Here is an 8,300-nt window from a genome sequence, read left to right on the forward strand (position 1 = left end):
CCAGCAGCAGTGAAAAAAATCTAAAAATACAATATCAGATTTAAAACAATAAAAACTGAAGAACTTAAAATGCTTAGGGAAAGAAAAAGGTCTTCACCTGGCGCTGAAAATACTACAATGTAGGCGCCATGCGAACCTTTCTGGGTACGGAGATTCCACAACCGAGGTGCCATAGCCAAAAAGGCTACTCTTAAAGAATTGGCCCACAAAATACGTGGGCATGGCAATACTATGGAAGGAAGTCTGTGGCAGACAAACTGCCACTTCCCAAGTCTTGTGGGTTTGCGTCAGCCACAGTAGATATGGGAGAAAGCAGCTTTTTTACTTCTCCCCTCCCTGCCCTTGTTAATTCTTTTAAAATTTCCCCTCCCATTGGTTTCAAGGCTCCAGGGCTGGCATATTTTCTCCTATTGGGGGTGGGGGTAAACAGGAGAGATTTGGATCCATTGGATCCAAGGCCTCCCCTGTTCTTCCCTAACATATCCCTTGTCAATCCTTCTGCTGTTGGAGCAGCAATGGCAGAAGAGTGGAAGTGATTGAGCTTTCCATCACTACATCAAGGAGGTTTCCAGAGGGAGACCTCTTCTTCCTGTGGACCTCCCTTTCCAACAGCTGCCCTCTCTGGGAGGTTAGGATTTCTCCTTTAATGCATGTCTCATTCTGTATGATTAAAAACAGCAAATCCTTTGAACACGAGAAAACTGCCCAGTTTGCTCATGCCTAGTCAATAATGAGTCTAGAAGCCAGGCTGAATTTTATTTACACCACTGAAGCAGAACACAAAAATGGATATGTCTGACAATAAATATGCTATCTTTTGAGGTTCAGTATTCAAAAAATTAATGAGTGCCATTTTGTACATTCTGAGTTGGATCTAAACTAACGGGAGTATTTAACACTGCCCCTGCCCTTCCACTGAGTGTGTTGTGCTGCCACAACAGGTAGCTAGTGCTTTCTAGAGCAACCCCAGAAATGAGCCAGAACACTTGTTTTTGGAATGGGACAGATCGGTGGAGCTCCCTTTTGCAAGCTCCACTGACATGTTCCATTCCAGAAATGAGTGTTTTGGCTCATTTCTGGTTACTTTAGAATGTGCTAGCTTGCCATTGTGCCAGTGGTTGGTCCCACTGAGACATGGGCAGCATTAGATATTACCCTTAGTCACACTTAGTTCCCAATGAAATCAGTGGGACTTAAATTAGTCATTACTAACTTTGCACATTGATTTTAATGGGAACTAAATGCAATGAACATAGTCTGGATCTAACTACATTTTTAGGTGACTAGTAAAATGTTTCAGTGCACATCAAAAAATCTAAAGTGTGAGTGCAACAAACAAGTGTATTGTTTTGGTAGATACATTAGAGAGTCATGACTAGCAGCCATTCCCTGATGATTGCCCACTCGGTGGCAAACCTGTGTTTTCCACTGTGTAATGTGTGAAACAGCCCTAAATATACTCACAACAAAGAAGATTTCTGAGATTGCTAAACTAATTCTCAATCTTAATAACAGATTTGTTTAAAAAAAAAAAAAGATAAACCTTTCTTCTTGGTGTGTCTCCATCCACTTACGTAGCATTGGTTCTTATCAGTCAAGCAAAGATTAGCATCAGGTAAACAGATGGGTTGGATACAGTCATTGAATTTGATAGAGTTTATTAGTTTAAACAAGGCAACATCATTTTCACGTGTGTTCTCTTTGCAATTAGAATGGAACAAGATAGCCCTGACTTGACTCTTTACAGTTTTGCAGTGTTGTCAGTAAAGACCATGCAAGCCTAGGAACTTTAAAAGCCTGGGTTCCTAGGACAAAATAAAATTTCTGCAGGATCAGTGGTTGCTGTAGAATTCAGAGATGCTTTGTCTCTTGTGTCATATCCTGATGAAAACAAAGAAGCATAGAGCCATACTCCCATAAATGGTGGGAGAATGGCAAAGATGGCTGTAGATAATACAAGCTATACAAGTAAGACTATTTATGTCCAGACAGATATATTGTTGTTGTTTATTCGGTCAGTCACTTCCGACTCTTCATGACTTCATGGACCAGCCCAAACCAGAGCCTCCTGTTGGCCGTCGCCACCCCAAGCTCCCCCAAGGTCGAGTCCATCACCTCCAGAATATCATCCATCCATCTTGCCCTTGGTCGGCCCCTCTTCCTTTGGCCTTCTACTTTCCCTAGCATCTGCATCTTCTCCAGGGTATCCTGTCTTCTCATGATGTGGCCAAAGTACTTCAGTTTTGCCTTTAATATCCTCCCCTCAAGTGAGCAGTCTGGCTTTGTTTCCTGGAGTATGGACTGGCTTGATCTCCTTGCAGTCCAAGGCACTCTCAGAATTTTCCTCCAGCACCACAGTTCAAAAGCATCTATCTTCCTTCGCTCAGCCTTCCTTATGGTCCAGCTCTCGCAGCCATAGGTTACTACGGGGAACACCATTGCTTTAACTATGCGGACCTTTGTTGTCAGTGTGATGTCTCTGCTCTTCACTATTTTATCAAGATTTGTCATTGCTGTAGAAGTAATATGTATCAAAGCAAACTCAAAATGTGCAGTGATCATTCCACTTCAAGAATTCCCTCCAAACAAAACATTTGGAATCTTATTATAGCACACTTCAATAAATAAAGTGTTATGAGTAACTGTCTTATGTGTGCCATCTAGAGAGATGATACTAATTATCCCCTGTAGAAATTCTGTTCAGAAGCCAGGAAAGCTGTTCTTTTCAGAAAATGGAATAGGAACAGCCAGACAGGTGATAGTGTAGAAAGTTGTCCACTGAAATACTAAGGCCAGGATCCAAAGAACTGCCTAAATAATTCTATGTGTTTGAAGGGGCTTTAGGCTTGTGTTTCTTGAGCAGCTGTCCCATCCATGTTGCATGAAAACCTCTTTTGAAACCGAGTGTAGTTGCATACGGAGTTTGTCAGTTGACATCGCCACCTGCTGTTCAAAGTTAAAAATCCTACTGGGAGCACCACAAGCGTTAACAAAATATTCCTTGGAAATCATGGAAAGCATAATTTGGAAGGAGATAACATATGCTTCTTACTTGCATACTCTAAAATGAATTGAATATTCTTCCATGCCTTGAGATTTTTAAAAACTGAAGCTAGACTCAGCATCCAAAGGATCCTATTGCTGCTCAATCCTGTTGGACTTCTGTGTCCTGAATCATAATGTCGGGAGGCTTAACAGCAGATGGCCCTAGTTCTGTTAGAAATGCAGTGAAGTACCCAAAGCAATGAATAGCAGCGGGCCATCAAGGAGGACATAATACTTCAGAAACATTCCTTAAAATCTAACTCAAACGTTTGCTCCTACTGAAGGCCAAACTAGATGTGTAGGTTAATCAGGTGTCCTTTAAGCAGATATCCACCCTTTTCCCACGTAGAACGCTGAGGGGACTATTTCTTACACAGAACGGAGTGTGCTAGGAGAGTGAAATCTGGCCTTTACCCTACCTTAGCTCACTACTCTGGTGCTTTAAGCAGTTTTCTCCCTGCATGGGTCTCTTCTGGTATTGGAGCCAGGCTAGGGGAAAACTGTTTAAAAGCAGAGAAACACAGGGAGTGATCCCCTCCCCAACACTGCTGTTTAAGTAGCTCCCACTTTATATGTGAATGGGACAAACACATACTTAAGATACAAATAGGGCACAATCCTATGCATGGTTAGACTGAGAAAAGGCCTACAACTCCCAGCATGCTGGGAGTTGTCGGCCTTCTCTCTGTCTAACCATGCATAAAATTGCACCCTTAGTTGCCCAACATCTAGTTTGGACTTAAATGCACAGTTAAACCTACTAACCTACTGGTAGGTCTATTGGTCAAGGGGTCATATTAAAAACCAATTTTCCCCAACAGAAGTAGCCTGCCTGCAGCCAGAACAAACTACCTGTATTTGTCTTATGGAACTGAATTGCATCTTTAGAAATGCCTGCTTTGTAGAAAGACAAATGCTATCTTCTCTAATATAAGGCCTCAGCACCATGCATTTGCAGATTGATTACACAGAAAGACCATAAAAACACATTTATTTCTAATACTCCCGTATCACAGGCCCCATTTTTTTCCTCCAATATTCCTGAGTATGTTTTCAGAACTAGTATTCACAAAATGATGCTACTACCGACATTATTTAAGTTTTGTAAGACCACCAAGTAAATGTGTACTAAATGTGTTCTTTTCTTTGGATCATTTCTGCTTCCATCCTTTTTCTTCACCCCTGCTTGTTTTTGTTGTTGATTTTTAAAAATCTTTTTAGGTCCCTCAGATGGTCTTTCCCCAGCTTCCCTTCCCTTGGCTTCCCTTCCTCCACCTCTCCTTCTCTCACCACTCTTCAGTTTTACTCAGCTGGAGCTTGATTTACAATAATGCAAATAGGCGTGACTAGGAGGGGATTAGGCTGCATATTGTCGCCCTGCTTATTTAACTTATATGCAGAGTACATCATGAGAAACGCCAGGTTGGATGAATCACAGGTCGGAATTAAGATTGCCGGGAGAATTATCAACCACCTCAGATACGCAGATGATACCACCCTAATGGCAGAAAGCAAAGAGGATCTAAAGAGCCTCTTGTTGAGGGTGAAAGAGGAGAGTGAAAAAGCTGGTTTGAAACTCAACATTAAAAAAATGAAGATCATGGCATCTGGCCTGATCACTTCCTGGCATATAGAAGGGGAAGAAATGGAAGCAGTGACAGATTTTATTTTCTTGGGCTCCAAGATCACCACAGATGGTGACTGTAGCCATGAAATTAAAAGACGCTTGCTCCTTGGGAGGAAAACTATGGCCAACCTAGACAGCATAGTAAGAAGCAGAGACACCACCTTGCCGACAAAGGTCCGTCTAATCAAAGCTATGGTTTTCCCAGTAGCAACGTATGGCTGTGAGAGCTGGACTATAAGGAAGGCTGAGCACCGAAGAACTGATGCTTTCGAACTGTGGTGCTGGAGAAGACTCTTATGAGTCCCCTGGACTGCAAGGAGGTCAAATCAGTCCATCCTAAAGGAAATCAACCCTGAGTGCTCATTGGAAGGACAGATACTGAAGCTGAAGCTCAAATATTTTGGCCACCTAATGCAAAGAGAAAACTCCCTGGAAAAGACCCTGATGCTGGGAAAGACTGAAGGCAAAAGGAGAAGGGGACTGCAGAGGATGAGATGGCTGGATAGCATCACTGATGCAATGAATATGAATTTGAGCACGCTCCAGGAGAGAGCGGACGCCAGGAAGGCCTGGTGTGCTATGGTCCATGGGGTCACGAAGAGTCGGACATGACTGAACAACAACAAGGAGGGGACTGGACCATTGGTTATTGAGGTCACAAAAGTGCACACAGACCTCACATTCAGATAGCCTTTCTGTGTATTTTGCCACAACAGTTTCTAGAAGCAATTGTCATATTTGAGTCTTTTTCCCAGGTGAAAAATGGCTGGCAGACATCCCAAATACAGTGCATAACCTACAGCTTTATAATGGTACCACTCCTCCTTAGCCTAGCATAGCAGTTCAAAAGGAGAAGGTGGGGTGGATTCAGAAACAGATGTGCAGATTCTTTCCCTCTAATACTTAAGTTATGTGATTATATCCCTATTAGTTTGGAAAAGAAATGCAGCCACCCAAAAACAAAATAGTGGGTCCTTAATACCCAGGGGAATTATTACTGAGTACATTTAGGACACAATTCTATGGCCGCTAGTCAGCAGCTAGACGGCCATAGGATAAGTTGGTCCCCGGGAACCAACCCCAGAGCCAGCGCTCTGAGGTCGGTTCCCAGAGAACCAAACCCCACCTCCTCCTGCACCACCTCGTAGGAGCAGTGCGGAGCGGTGAAAAAGGGGCATTCATGGGGGTGGAGCGATTGGAAATGCCGGTACGACACATCCTATGTGTTGTCCAGCTGCCGCTTCCTGCACTCCAAGGCCCCACGGCTAGACAGCTGAAACCAGCTGTCTAGCCGTGAAAGCAGGGCAGGGGGAGCGGGAAGATCCGCTCCTCATCACTCCTCCGGCCCTGCACAGGATAGGTGGTGGACCCCAGGGTCGGAGGCAACTATCGATCCACATAGAATTGTTCCCGGAAACTCACACTCGCATCACCCCCTAAAAGACACTTTGATTTATACAAATAAAATAAAATAATAATAAGACTAAAAAAATCATAAAATCACAGTAACAGCACCATAAAATTAAAAGAAAAATAGAGAGCAACATTAGAGAATGACACTAAACACCATTAAAAGCTCAGACTGTCTTCGCTGTCCATCTGAAGCACAATAAATTGGGGGCCAATGTGCTTTCCTTGGAGAGGAGTTCTAGAATTGGGATGTTACTACAGAAAAGGCCCTGTCTTGGTCTGCACCAATCTAGCCTCTCTAGCTGATGAAACATGTAACAGGACCTCCCACGATTTATTGCAAATTATGGGAAGGTTCATATGAAAGGAGATGGGCTTTCACATATCCTTGCCCTATAATGTTTAGGGCATTATAGGTTAAAAAAAAACACAGCACCTTGAATTCTGCTCAGAAACAAACTGGAACCCAGTGAAATTGGTCCAAGACCGGTATTATATGGTCTGTAAAACGCACAACTGACAAAAATCTGGCCCCTGCATTTTGCATTAGGTGTAATTTCCAGACACTTCTCAAGGATAGACCCATGTACAGCCCGTTAAAGTGATCTGTAGAAAAAGTGATTACGGCATGAATCTCTGTGGCCAGAGCCATCTTTCCCAGGAAAGGCCACAGCTGACACACCAATGAAACTGGGCAAAGTACTTTCTAAGCACCTAGAAATAAATTAGTTTGTAAACCAAATGAAAAGGTCTTCCAGTGGTATACCGACATATCTCTGGTTGTACTGATCCATTTTGTTTTCAAGGCAAGAATACTGGGATGGGTTGCCATTACCTTCCCCAGGGATTGTATTTAGTCTGACCTCTCTGCCATGACCTTCCCATCTTGGGTGTCCCTTCACGGTTTAGCTCATGGTGTCATTGAGGTGCTCAAGCTCCAGCACCATGACAAGGTAACGATTGCCAAAAAGGAAAAGGCTGCGGGGCAAAAAAAGTGCCGCCGCATCGTCCGTCAAAGAAACAAAATGGCAGACGGCTGTCCCTCGCTCTGTATTGCACCATGTGACGGTGGGCGGGAAATGGGGGGGAGCGCCCGCCCATCCCAGCTTTCCCCCTTGCCAACCGTTGGACAAGGCGGGGGTCTACTGCAATGACAAGTAAAGACACAGAAAGAGGTGAAGATCTGGGAGGCAGGATGGGCATGACCTTCTTCAAGTTATGTCAGGGCTCAACCTTGCTCTATTGGACACCATGGTTTGGGCACCCTCCAGCTGACATAGGACAAAGCAAAAAAAGCCTCTGGAAGTCTCATAAATATAACAGAGAGTAGCTGGAAAACCAAATAGTTTTTACCCTGAACATCTAAATGCCATTAAGTAAACATTCATTGAATGCAATTCTAATATTTGGTGTACTTTTAAAATTTAACAGTGGGAACAGTACAGGGTGCAATCAAGGTCAAACCGTCCAATACTGAAAAGCACCAATTCTTCAAGCACTGTGGATCTACTAGTGGATCTAGCTCAAGGCATTTTACTTGCAGGGATGAAACCTGAAAAACTAACTCTTATTTATAGGTCCTCTCTCTTTCTCTAAGGCACAATCGAGTGAAGAAATATGACACTGGAATTTCAAGTATCTGCATACAACTGTGAAATACAAATTTTAGTTTGGATTCAGCATAAGCTTCCCTCGGATTGATGGGTTCCTTTTGTCTGTGGGAGGCTTCTGAACCGGTAGGGGAGTCCCACTGGCTGAAGGAGAGAGAGGTTATCTCCCACCCCAGATCTGCTCCATAGGCCTGGAAACCCCTCCAGTGGGAGAGGTGGTGCTGGGGGCTGTGGTGGGAGGGTGGAATTGGTGAAGATCTCTTCCTCCTGCTGGCAGATAAGTAACTCCACTTAGGGGCTGCTCCCACCGGTGGGATAAAAGCTGGATTTATTCCAATATAGTATTGGTGAAGTTCTGTACTGGGTGAAATACGTTTCTATTATATACTAAATCACCAATTTCAGTATGTGTGTTTTCTAAATCATGTTTTCTCTCTTAGCTCATTTCTCTCTTAGCTCAGTCACGAAGACCATGACTGTCATCATTTAGAGTCCATAAAACGTACAAATGCAAGTGAGCAGTACTTTTTGGGGATGAGATTTTAGAACTACAGATGACATATACTGTTGAATGTAACTAGGTGTAAAACAACAGATAACAAAGCCTA

The sequence above is a fragment of the Heloderma suspectum genome, chromosome 2 (genome assembly GCF_057233095.1).
Source record: "Heloderma suspectum isolate Gila_16-S chromosome 2, 16-S_ref, whole genome shotgun sequence".
NCBI lineage: Eukaryota > Metazoa > Chordata > Lepidosauria > Squamata > Helodermatidae > Heloderma > Heloderma suspectum.